We start from the raw sequence: 14,073 nt of genomic DNA, 5'->3' as shown, positions 1-14,073 counted from the left end.
TTGTTATATCTTTAAAAGTACATTATAGGTAAAGCTTATTTACAAAATCATCTACATAGAGGTATACGAGGGGAATTCAAAAAGTAAAGGCACATTTGTGAAAAGCTGTATGTATTCTGATGATAGAAAACTGAAACATGCGTTATTTTTCTACGTAACCTCCCTGGACTTCAATGCAGTTTTCCCGACGTTTTACGAGTTTTTTTTTTTTCATTTCATCAGAAAATACGTTTTTCGGTTGCAACTGTATCCAATTTTGCACCGCAGCAATGACGTCTCCATCACTTTCAAATCCTCTTCCCTGTAGTGCTTCCCTTAAGGGTCCAAACATGTGAAAATTGCTTGGAGCCAGGTCTGGACCGTATGGTGGATGTTCCAGCACCTCGAATCTCAACTCCTTTATTGCATCGGCTGTCCGTTTGGCAGAATGTGGGCGAGCGTTATCTTGTTGCAGGATGACACCTCTTCACAGTTTTCCACGACGTTTGGATCTGATTGCAGGTTTTAGTTTCGTACGCGACACATCACATCCACCGTACAATACAGACCTGACTCTAAAGCCTCGTTTATGCTGGGGCGACGTCTTGCAACATTGTGGCATGCTGCCTCGGGCATGGATGTGTGTGATGTCCTTAGGTTAGTTAGGTTTAAGTAGTTCTAAGTTCTAGGGGACTGATGACCTCAGAAGTTAAGTCTCATAGTGCTCAGAGCCATTTGAACCATTTTTGGAAATCCCCCCATCCCCCCTGCAAATCGCACACTGATTTCATCAATCTCTTTGTCATCTGCGGAGCTAGTTGGCATATAAACTTGTACTACTGTGGTAGGTGTGGGCTTTGCATCTATCTTGGCCACAATTAGGCGTTCACTATGCCGTTTGTAGTATCTTACCCGCATTCCTATTTTCCTATTCATTATTAAACCTACTCCTGCATTACCCCTATTTGATTTTGTGTTTATAACCCTCTGGTCACCTGACCAGAAGTCTTGTTCCTCCTGCAACCGAACTTCACTAATTTCCCACTATGTCTAACTTTAACCTATCCAGTTCCCTTTTTAAATTTTCTAACCTACCTGCCCGAGTAAGGGATCTGATATTCCACTCTCCGATCCATAGAACGCCAGTTTACTTTCTCCTGATAACAACGTCCTCCTCAGTAGTCCCTGTCCGGAGATCCGAATGGGGGACTATTTTACCTCCAGAATATTTTACCCAAGAGGACGCCATCATCATTTAACCAAACAGTAAAGCTGCATGCCCTCGGGAAAAATTACGGCTGTAGTTTCCCGTTGCTTTCAGCCATTCGCAGTACCACCACAGCAAGGCCGTTTTGGTTAGTGTTACAAGGCCGAATCAGTCAATCATAGATTGTTGCCCCTGCAACTACTGGAAACGCTGCTGCCCCTCTCCAGTAACCACGCGTGTGTCTGGCCTCTCAACAGATACCTCTCCGTTGTGGTTACACCTGCGGTACGGCTATCTGTATGACTGAGGCACGCAAGCCTCCCCACCAACGGCAAGGTCCATGGTTCATGGGGGTTTGTGGTTTTATGGTTACTCGGTACAAATTCTTGAGAAGCTACCTTATTTAAATTTGAAGGTGGATGCTTCTTTTGATAATTGTCGCTACAACTTTTCTTACTGTATTGGGTACTTTTGCTAAGTTTGCCTCATGCTTTTTAAAGTTATTTCCGCTATTTCTTTTATAGTTCGAATTTTAAAATGGTTCAAATGGCTCTAAGCACTGTGGGGCTTAACATCTGAGGTCATCAGCCCCCTAGCCTTAGAACTACTTAAACCTAACTAACCTAAGGACATGACACACATCCATGCCCGAGGCAGGATTCGAACCTGCGACCGTAGCAGCAGCGCAGTTCCGGAATGAAGCGCCTAGAACCGCTCGGTCACAGCGGCCGGCCTCGAACTTTCACTTTGGTGAAAAGTTTCATTGCTGTCCTTATTTATTGCATCAAGTGCGTCAACAAAAGACAACAACTCTTCTATCGTTTTCCAACCACAACATGTCTTTTTCTCACATAGATTGGCAATCGTCTAATTAAAATACATACTAATCAGTCTCCTTCCATTGGCTTATCCAAATACTTTTCTCATGTTAAATGCCAATCGAAATATTTCCTTATAGTACCCGAAGTATTATTATAATATTTTGGGTCCCATAGATCTGATATTAACTTTTCTTGAGCACTGGAAGACCAGTACTTCTCTCTAAATTTTTTTTTGAAAGTCTCCCCAATAGGAAAAATTCTCAATATTTACTGCTCCCCATTCTGAGGCTTCCCCTAGAAGGTACCCCACAGCAAATTCGATCTTCTTGGAATCTTCCCAATGTTTTGGTGAAGCTTGGTTAAATCTTTTAGGAAATGAGTCAGATGTACATCTCTGTCCGGTTTAAAATTTAGGGAATTGTCTAGATAACCCTGACTTAGCTTCACATTGCAAATCAGTCACCGCTTCACTAGTTAATACAACATTAGGTGAAGGTACCCTTTGTTTTACTTTATCTTGGATAATCTTAAATTCTCTCCACAGTTCGTCCATACCCTTCCTGGTATCACTAAGTTCGGAAGAAGGAATAGGCGATACGTTTCCGGATGTTATTCTTTCGGTAACATTTCGATCTGTAATTTCTCCAAATTGTTCCTCCAAACTAATTACATTTATAATATCAGAGTTAGCTATTTTCTTTTTGAAATTTCTTTCTACATTATCTATCCACGTATTGGCACCTGTAATTTGCGACTGAATGACTGGCATTAATTAATTCTGCTTATCTGCACTCTCTTCCAAATTATTCAACCCCTGACTTACACCATTATACTTAATATTGTACACGTTTTCAAAAGATCCTATTTTTTCAGTAAGTTCGGATTCTACATTATTACACCTGCTCTCAATGTTAAGTTCTAACCTTTTAGATAAATCTTGGAAAGTGTTACTCTGCTTCTGACTAAGCTCAGTAAACATATGATGTGGTCAAAGAATTTGTCAACTCGTTCTTTAGATTTACTTTTAAATTCTCTACTTTATTACTTTTTGCGTCGAACTCAGTCTTCAAAGCACCCATGCCTAGGCATAGAATACTAAATTCTGTGCTTTGAGAGCCGACTTTGACGTTTAACAAACCTAAATTTGTCGTTTGAATATTTAGAGTTTCACTCTGCGTATTTAAAGCTTCACTCTGGGTATTTAACTAAGAATTTACTAAGTCTACTTGTTTACTTAGAGTCGCACTCTGAGCATTTAATTGAGAATTTAATGAGTTTACGTTAAGACGCTTGAGCTTTGATTAAATTTATCAACTCAGCCCAGTCAGGCACTTCTTTGCTAATTTTCATGGCCATATCTGGGTCTTGAGATTCCCGAACCTGTTGTATATTTTCCATACTTTTATATGCCTCAGCTCTTGTAAGCATTTACAAATAACTTTAAATACGATAATTACACTATAAAAGTTCACTCAACAGTATCTTTTACAAATTCGTACTTAAGTAATCAAGTTTTTTTTCACGCTCACCCGGTGTAGAATTCGCGTTGTGTAGGTGAGCGGATGTCAAGGCAGGTCGTTGTTGTTGTTGTGGTCTTCAGTCCTGAGACTGGTTTGATGCAGCTCTCCATGCTGCTCTATCCTGTGCAAGCTTCTTCATCTCCCAGTACCTACTGCAACCTACATCCTTCTGAATCTGCTTAGTGTATGCATCTCTTGGTCTCCCCCTACGATTTTTACCCTCCACGCTGCCCTCCAATACTAAATTGGTGATCCCTTGATGCCTCAAAACATGTCCTACCAACCGATCCCTTCTTCTGGTCAAGTTGTGCCACAAACTCCTCTTCTCCCCAATCCGATTCAGTACCTCCTCATTAGTTATGTGATCTACCCATCTAATCTTCAGCATTCTTCTGTAGCACCACATTTCGAAAGCTTCTATTCTCTTCTTGTCCAAACTATTTATCGTCCATGTTTCACCTCCATACATGCCTACACTCCATACAAATACTTTCAGAAAAGACTTCCTGACACTTAGATCTATACTCGATGTTAACAAATTTCTCTTCTTCAGAAACGCTTTCCTTGCCATTGCCAGTCTACATTTTATATCCTCTCTACTTCGACCATCATCGGTTATTTTGCTCCCCAAATAGCAAAACTCCTTTACTACTTTAAGTGTCTCATTTCCTAATCTAATACCCTCAACATCACCCGACTTACTTCGACTACATTCCATTATCCTCGTTTTGCTTTCGTTGATGTTCATCTTATATCCTCCCTTCAAGACACCATCCATTCCGTTCAACTGCTCTTCCAAGTCCTTTGCTGTCTCTGACAGAATTACAATGTCATCGGCGAACCTCAAAGTTTTTATTTCTTCTCCATGGATTTTAATACCTACTCCGAATTTTTCTTTTGTTTCCTTCACTGCTTGCTCAATATACAGATTGAATAACATCGGGGAGAGGCTACAACCCTGTCTTACTCCCTTCCCAACCACTGCTTCCCTTTCGTGTCCCTCGACTCTTATAACTGCCATCTGGTTTCTGTACAAATTGTAAATAGCCTTTCGCTCCCTGTATTTTACCCCTGCCACCTTTAGAATTTGAAAGAGAGTATTCCAGTCAACATTGTCAAAAGCTTTCTCTAAGTCTACAAATGCTAGAAACGTAGGTTTGCCTTTCCTTAATCTTTCTTCTAAGATAAGTCGTAAGGTCAGTATTGCCTCACGTGTTCCAGTATTTCTACGGAATCCAAACTGATCTTCCCCGAGGTCGGCTTCTACCAGTTTTTCCATTCGTCTGTAAAGAATTCGTGTTAGTATTTTGCAGCTATGGCTTATTAAACTGATTGTTCGGTAATTCTCACATCTGTCAACACCTGCTTTCTTTGGGATTGGAATTATTATATTCTTCTTGAAGTCTGAGGGTATTTCGCCTGTTTCATACATCTTGCTCACCAGATGGTAGAGTTTTGTCAGGACTGGCTCTCCCAAGGCCGTCAGTAGTTCCAATGGAATGTTGTCTACTCCGGGGGCCTTGTTTCGACTCAGGTCTTTCAGTGCTCTGTCAAACTCTTCACGCAGTATAGTATCTCCCATTTGATCTTCATCTACATCCTCTTCCATTTCCATAATATTGTCCTCAAGTACATCGCCCTTGTATAGACCCTCTATATACTCCTTCCACCTTTCTGCTTTCCCTTCTTTGCTTAGAACTGGGTTTCCATCTGAGCTCTTGATGTTCATAGAAGTGGTTCTCTTATCTCCAAAGGTCTCTTTAATTTTCCTGTAGGCAGTATCTATCTTACCCCTAGTGAGATAAGCCTCTACATCCTTACATTTGTCCTCTAGCCATCCCTGCTTAGCCATTTTGCACTTCCTGTCAATCTCATTTTTGAGACGTTTGTATTCCTTTATGCCTGCTTCATTTACTGCATTTTTATATTTTCTCCTTTCATCAATTAAACTCAATATTTCTTCTGTTACCCAAGGATTTCTACTAGCCCTCGTCTTTTTACCTACTTTATCCTCTGCTGCCTTCACTACTTCATCCCTCAAAGCTACCCATTCTTCTTCTACTGTATTTCTTTCCCCCATTCCTGTCAATTGTTCCCTTATGCTCTCCCTGAAACTCTGTACTACCTCTGGTTCTTTCAGTTTATCCAGGTCCCATCTCCTTAAATTCCCACCTTTTTGCAGTTTCTTCAGTTTTAATCTACAGATTGTGGTCAGAGTCCACATCTGCCCCTGGAAATGTCTTACAATTTAAAACCTGGTTCCTAAATCTCTGTCTTACCATTATATAATCTATCTGATACCTTTTAGTATCTCCAGGGTTCTTCCATGTATACAACCTTCTATCATGATTCTTAAACCAAGTGTTAGCTATGATTAAGTTGTGCTCTGTGCAAAATTCTACCAGGCGGCTTCCTCTTTCATTTCTTAGCCCCAATCCATATTCACCTACTACGTTTCCTTCTCTCCCTTTTCCTACACTCGAATTCCAGTCACCCATGACTATTAAATTTTCGTCTCCCTTCACTATCTGAATAATTTCTTTTATTTCATCATACATTTCTTCAATTTCTTCGTCATCTGCAGAGCTAGTTGGCATATAAACTTGTACTACTGTAGTAGGTGTGGGCTTCGTATCTATCTTGGCCACAATAATGCGTTCACTAAGCTGTTTGTAGTAGCTTACCCGCGTTGCTATTTTCCTATTCATTATTAAACCTACTCCTGCATTACCCCTATTTGACTTTGTGTTTATAACCCTGTAGTCACCTGACCAGAAGTCTTGTTCCTCCCGCCACCGAACTTCACTAATTCCCACTATATCTAACTTTAACCTACCCATTTCCCTTTTCAAATTTTCTAACCTACCTGCCCGATTAAGGGACCTGACATTCCACGCTCCGATCCGTAGAACGCCAGTTTTCTTTCTCCTGATAACGACATCCTCTTGAGTAGTCCCCGCCCGGAGATCCGAATGGGGGACTATTTTACCTCCGGAATATTTTACCCAAGAGGACGCCATCATCATTTAATCATACAGTAAAGCTGCATGCCCTCGGGAAAAATTACGGCCGTAGTTTCCCCTTGCTTTCAGCCGTTCGCAGTACCAGCACAGCAAGGCCGTTTTGGTTATTGTTACAAGGCCAGATCAGTCAATCATCCAGACTGTTGCCCTTGCAACTACTGAAAAGGCTGCTGCCCCTCTTCAGGAACCACACGTTTGTCTGGCCTCTCAACAGATACCCCTCCGTTGTGGTTGTACCTACGGTACGGCTATCTGTATCGCTGAGGCACGCAAGCCTCCCCACCAACGGCAAGGTCCATGGTTCATGGGGGGGCAAGGCAGGTCAGCACCAATAAATAGCAGCTGGTGATGGCAGCCTCGGATGTATGTTGGTTTCAGAGTCTGCATCCCCGCTATGTGTGTAAGAGCTGCATACTCCCCGCATTGGATCTTCTTAGGTCCAGCATTCTATGAGTACTTCTTCTTAGACAAATACGTTGCTGTTTTTATCGTTGTGAATTTTTCATTTCTTCATCATTTTTCCATTTAAATTTTACTCCATTGGATACTTGAACATATTCCTGTTTTCTTGGTCCTTCCACACAAGTCGTCACGTTCTAACGTTTCCGACTTAAAGTGTGAGTTTGAATCTGGGTTATTCCAGTTTATTCCCCTAAACTACCTTCCACTTCTTTACGAGGCGACTTACTTGGAATTTGCAGCCACTCTTCTTTAGGTACAGGAATTTTTAGACACTTTCTACTTATGAAATAAGTAGACATACAAACTTCGATTTTCTTCAATTAATGATGTATTTGACTTTCATACACAGTAAAACTCTCACTTTCAACATAAGTATATAACTTCCGGTGAGTCCGTCATACAGTCGAATGTCAGAAACAAATTAAATTACAGCTAAAAGAAAGTTGGCTTTGATGCCATAACTTTTCTTAACATAAATCAGAAAACAAGTCTTGCCTACAGCAAGGTTACGTCAAGAGTTTTAAACCTGCACACACAAACATATGACACGCAGTAGGTAGGGTTCTACCTTCCCACACTCTTATCCAGAATATCGTGCGTTCGAGATGGTAGAAGGCTGAGTGGTTCTAGAATTTACACAGAAATTCTCGAATCACTACAAATCCTGGGCAAGATTCTGAGCCATCAACGACAACAACGATATAATCGAGATAAGTAAAAAGGTCTTCTTTTGTAATCTTACTCCTCTCGCAATTTTCAAAAATTTGTGCAAAGAATGAGAACTTTAATGGCGATGTGTGGGAGGATAAGATTACAAGACGTGTAACCTCCCCACAAAAAATTTGAAAGACAATATTTAATAACAATGGAGCCAAGTGTAAGCTCCCCAGAGAAATTTAAGATAATATTTTAAATGAGAATAGACATAGAGCTAAGTGTAACCTCCCAGCAATTAAATTTAAAGACAATGACAATTAATTGAGAAATAGCAATCTGACCCAAGTATAAGTTCCTCACAGAAAATGAAAGTCAATTCAATGATAATGAAAACGCAAATAGACCGAAATGTCGATCTTAGGCCCTGTTCACTAATTAAACTGAAATTCTTACCTTAGTAAAACTGCATCTGCTCTTATTTTTCACCATAGCTCGAAGGAAATGCATCGCAAAAATTTTGAATTTAAGGGAAACTTTTCTTTAAGGAATTGTAACGGAAATATTCTTTCAAAAAAGGATTCTTTGTTAAAAATGGTTGGTTTAAAAACCAGAATTATTATTGGGGCGATTCTTGAACAAATTAGTTACAGTTAATTTACATTACATTATCAAATGTGCGCAATGCTGCTTCATTAAAAAATATACCTTGTCGTGAATCTTGACCAGAGTGCCATGTCGACGCCCGCCGACTCCTCACACACAACTGCCGATTCCCTACATGCAACTGCACTCTCTCGCAACTCGACCGCGACTGCACTCTCGCGCTACAGCTCTCCAACTGCTAACTCGCGACTGAACTCTCTCGCAACTCGACAAATAGCTCTCTGGTCAGAGACTCTACAATGCCTCGCCATCGCCGCCACACAACATACGTGTTTCAGGCGTTACTAATTATGTCGTCATCACTGGTATCCTTGTAGTATACATCAGGAATATTCATTTCCTCTTTTCCCCATAAACCTGTGTCATTCCAGAGCAGTTCGTCATCACTGCTGTGAAGAGTATTTTCTTGAACGATTTTATGGTCAATGGTGCTTTGATGCTGTTCCGGGCAGCTGAAACAGAGTGTGAAATAATGTGGACGGCAGTATGCTTAATTTTTCCTGTTGCATTCTATTTTTTGTTTGGTTCACAAAAACATTCTTTGTACTGTTTCTGAACATAACATATGAGAGGTTTATCTATTGTAACAGGTAGGGGCTCTTTCTTTTTATGTCATCAGTGAGATTATTGTAAAAGAGTATGTGGTTTGGGGATGGGGAGAGAAACTTCTGACACCAATGTTAATGTATAAAGTGGCAGGGAAGGGGAAGAAGGTTGTTAAATATACATGGCGGCAGTGTTCAGGAGATCGAGCGGTCAGGATTTGATAGTAGGCATCCAGGGCTGCCGTTAAATGACAAAACAGGAAATTAAGTACAATAAAGAGGCTATATTTCTATATACGGAGTACAAAGGGTGTGCCTAGGGTGGGAAGTTAGCATGTTTAGGCGAGTCTAGGAGGTCGAACAATTAATTGAAATGGGCAACGAAAGGGGAAGCGGTTTCTGTTAACTTATGTTAGTGGCCTGTCGTGAAAAGCAGAGCCAGAGGCTCTGCCTTCCAAAAAGACGTCTGTTCTGCTCGAGGTCTGGATTACAAGAGAGAGAAGCAAGTGTGCTCTGCACCACAGGACGCTCTGGCGTCCACACACATGATCGATACCGCCCACGCTATTGGCTAAAACCAATGGCATGAATTCGATAGCAGTTTCAGCAGAGGGCTCAGGGCTTCTCCTGTCAGCAGCTTTAACTGCACAGAGCCGCCTCAGTTCTGATAAGCCAGCGACTTGTGTCACGTAGACATGGCGTGAATTACTTTGGGAGAAAACTTGTGAAGATTCCATTGGGTGGGCCTTTGAAATATATTTTTTTAAACCAATGCCATAAAATATTCCTTGATTGGCTGCCATCCTGTACATTACTATGAAATGCTAAGAGACAAAGCATTGATGGTAGTTTAGAAAGTTCATCAGAATGGAATTGACATATGTTTTGGAGTCCATCAAGCATTAAAGGTTGTCATCTGTCCCTTCTCTTGTTTTCAAACAGTGCGATCAGGGAACAGGTTTCCATTTTTGCGGATCTTGGTGCTTTCCTCTGGCTGAAGATTAAGAAAGGAGGAAGTCTGCATCCATCTGCTGTGACTACCATTATTAGTTATGGGACTTGTGAGTATATGATATTAAGGCCACTACTGACTGATGTAAAACACGATTATCCATGAATCACTTGACTGCATAGAGCGAATTTACACAGCTTCCACACTATTCCATTGTCAAGAATGCACTGCCAGTCTGCTTTTTTCTTCCCCCAAATGCACTCTCCCTGAGACATCAGAGGTGTCATAGGCTGTGAAGGTTCTCGATATTCCCACAGATCCTCATGTAGCGTGTGCAGAGCACTGTCATTTCTATTGACAACGAATGATTGTGAGATCACAAGACTGATGGTGCTGTGACTGGTGCATTTTGAGGCCTTTGGCATTCGTAGGTATTCACCTGCTCCAGAAAAGAAGGGTATATTAGTGATTGGTGTACAGGTGATATTGTGCCTGGAGTTTGTGCCAAAGCAAGCTGGGATCTCGTTACTTCCTCTCTTGTTATGCCACCTCCTTCCTTAAATTCACTTTATTTTAATTTTTGCCTCATTACCATTAACATGCAACAGTACAATCTGCATTTTCATGAGAGAGAAAGGTTGGCCCTCAGTCTTAAGTAATATATCACCAGGTTTAATTTTGTGGTTAGTTTTGTGTATTTAAGTAATTTCCTAATTTATTTTGACCATTCCTAGTTAATATCTTTTGCTACAGATCATTATAGAGTGAAATGAGTAATTGTTTCATGACTTAGATTCTACTGTTGACTTTAAACAAATATAAATGCTGTACTAATTACAAACACTTGAAAGAAAAACTACTAGGATTCTTAAAGTATTTATTTGGCTCTATTCAAAAACATATTAGCAAAGCCAGCCTTTAATTCATACCAAAATAATTACCAGGATGGTCAAAAAGTATTGTTTGTATAACTATATCCATTCATTTCATTATTTAAACTAATAATTCGGCCTAACCTTTGTGGTAGAAGTAACTGTTAAAAATAATGAATTTTTTGATGTCTTAAAGTAATTGAATGAGTTATGTTTTAATTGTAATTTCTGTAACTTAAACATCAAACAGTGTGTAGTGTCTCTGCCTATTATTGTGAGGATATATAAAGGACTAATTTTTAGTCTCAAGACAGTCTGTGGCTGATTTTCAGATGTGAAACATGTATTGGTTAGATTAACAACAGTGAACCAACTTAACAGTGGAATAAGTGTAAACAAATAGGCCATGTGTTAGAACAATTAATGAGAATGTCTATTTAATGTATTGAAAAATAGTTTCACATGTATTGTATTATTCTGTAAGAAGTGTGAACTATGTAGTTAGGTTTTTACAGCTCATAGATGTTCAACAGCAAACTATTGTAGCGGAATGCTGATGTTGCCTGCAGCCTATTAATGAGGCTTATCAACAGTGAACTGACCATATAATTGTGTAATATTGAGAGGGGGGGAAGGGAAAGGTTGTGAACAGTGAAAGTAAAGAACTGTGAAATGCAATTGTGCAACTGTCGGCTACATAATTTACAGAAGTCAGTATTGAACTTCCACACCCCCATTTTCCAGCCAGAATAACAATGCAGTACATCAATATTGAGGACTATCAATGAAGAAATAAAGCAGGCGAACGTCATATATGGTGCCCTTTTGGGTGAGGAATATTGTATTTGGACACAATAGACAAAGACTTGTGAACTTTGAACAGTGAACAGTGCAGTTTGAATAGAGTGTCTGAATTTAAAGTACATATGGCACAAGTATTATTGACAACAGTTAAGAGAGAAATTGACAGTGAAAAGTAATTGTGGTATTCTGAAAGTTTGATCACACATGAACAAGTAATGCAATAGGAAGCGTCAACAACACAGCATAAAAACAGAAGATTGTTGACCGAGGTTCTGGAGGAAGCCATTACCAATGTTGGATGCAACAGCCAGTCTGTAATCAAGCTTGTAGGGGCAGACATTATGAAGTGAAGCCGCAGCAGCCAATCACCACACCAGCTGGCCTCAACCCAAACATGTTTCGAATGACTGGGAGTAATCGCAGCAGCAGCAATAGGAGCAGCAGAAGACGAGTGGATAAAAATAAGGTAATTCATAGCAAAAGCCATTTTATATTAAGTGATGCATAAAGAGTGGCCTTAATGAACAAGACAGTGTGATGTGGGAGAATGGACAACAGAGGAGTGATGTGATTGACAACACAGTTGTAGAGGTAAAGTTTTTAAATGAACAGAAAGACTTAATGCGGACTGATTCGATAGATGGTAGTGGTTATGAATCAGACATGAATGTAACTTTGAATGATGGGAACGAAAGTCATATTGTAGATGAGATGATAAAAGCATCATTTACATTGTGTGGTGATCTAAGTAAAATGGACAAAAACAGTACTGAAGTGGGTGAAATCGTTAAGGCAGAGAAGGAAGAATCTAGTAGCGAAAGTTAGCAAAGGCAAAAGTTTATGGCAGATAGAAAATTGGAGGCGATGTTAAGGCAAATTATGAGTAATGTGTGTACGAAGGAGGACATTAGTAGCATGAAAAGAGATGTTAGTAGCATGAAAAGAGACATTAGTAGTATGAAAAAAGACATTAGTAGGATGGAAAGTAAAACTGATAGCGTTAAAACTGCTGTGGCTAGCTTAAAGGATGAACTGAAGAAAGAAATTAAAAAGGAAACTAAGATAGTCAGCTCTAATCCTTCTGAATTAAATAAGATGGTTGAGGCAGTAGTGAAAGACTGTGATGAAAATACTAAAGAGAAATTAACATTAATGAATTAATGAGTAGCGAATGTGTGGAAAACATAAAGAAACTTTGTGATGACTATAGTAAGAGGGTAGATGATTCTGAGAAACAGTTTAAAGATGAAATCAAAGTAGCCAGGAAATTTTGTGCTGCAAAAAGGGTTAAACTTGAGAACCAAATCAGTCAGATTAAAAATAATTTAGAAATGGAGGTAGAAACGAAGTGTGCAGTAGAGGTAGAGGAAAAACTGGTAAAAGTAAATAAAAATGTAGATTCAAAATTGGCTGAAATGGAGAAAAAGGTGGAAGAGGTATAAAATTTAAAGCATAGTGTGTGTACATCTACATCTACATCTACATTTATACTCCGCAAGCCACCCAACTGTGTGTGGCGGAGGGCACTTTACGTGCCACTGTCATTACCTCCCTTTCCTGTTCCAGTCGCGTATGGTTCGCGGGAAGAACGACTGTCTGAAAGCCTCCGTGCGCGCTCTAATCTCTCTAATTTTACATTCGTGATCTCCTCGGGAGGTATAAGTAGGGGTAAGCAATATATTCGATACCTCATCCAGAAACGCATCCTCTCGAAACCTGGCGAGCAAGCTACACCGCGATGCAGAGCGCCTCTCTTGCAGAGTCTGCCACTTGAGTTTGTTAAACATCTCCGTAACGCTATCACGGTTACCAAATAACCCTGTGACGAAACGCGCCGCTCTTCTTTGTATCTGCTCTATCTCCTCCGTCAGCCCGATCTGGTACGGATCCCACACTGATGAGCAATACTCAAGTATAGGTCGAACGAGTGTTTTGTAAGCCACCTCCTTTGTTGATGGACTACATTTTCTAAGGACTCTGCCAATGAATCTCAACCTGGTACCCGCCTTACCAACAATTAATTTTATATGATCATTCCACTTCAAATCGTTCCGCACGCATACTCCCAGATATTTTACAGAAGTAACTGCTACCAGTGTTTGTTCCACTATCATATAATCATACAATAAAGGATCATTCTTTCTATGTATTCGCAATACATTACATTTGTCTATGTGAAGGGTCAGTTGCCACTCCGTGCACCAAGTGCCTATCCGCTGCAGATCTTCCTGTAGTGTCCCAAACAGTCTTCATTTGTTAATTGTAAGAAATTTAATAATTTTGAACCATATGGGGAAGTGCACTCATTTGATTTCATTAGATAATTTAATGATTTGCCTGAAACATGGAATGACATAGAGAAAATGTCATTTGCGAGAGTTTTTTTTGATAAGGGATGCTTATGGATGGGCAGTTCAGGTAGCTGATAGTTGTACTTCATGGCATAGATTTAAGAAAGCATTTTTAGATGAATATTGGTCCAAAGAGAAGCAGCTGAGAATTTTAAGTGAATTTTGGGAAGGTGATAGATTTGTCTCTATGAAGGGTACTGTGAAAGGTTTGTTAGTT

General features: G+C 40.0%; 1 protein-coding gene across 1 annotated transcript in view; it reads left to right on the top strand.

The window, feature by feature from the left end:
- Positions 1 to 14,073, top strand: part of LOC126253463 (beta-1,3-glucan-binding protein-like) — a 324,996-nt gene that overhangs the window by 162,960 nt on the left and 147,963 nt on the right. The gene's annotated exons all lie outside the window — the stretch shown is intronic.

The sequence above is a fragment of the Schistocerca nitens genome, chromosome 4 (assembly GCF_023898315.1).
Source record: "Schistocerca nitens isolate TAMUIC-IGC-003100 chromosome 4, iqSchNite1.1, whole genome shotgun sequence".
NCBI lineage: Eukaryota > Metazoa > Arthropoda > Insecta > Orthoptera > Acrididae > Schistocerca > Schistocerca nitens.
This window is presented reverse-complemented; position numbering and strand designations above follow the sequence as displayed.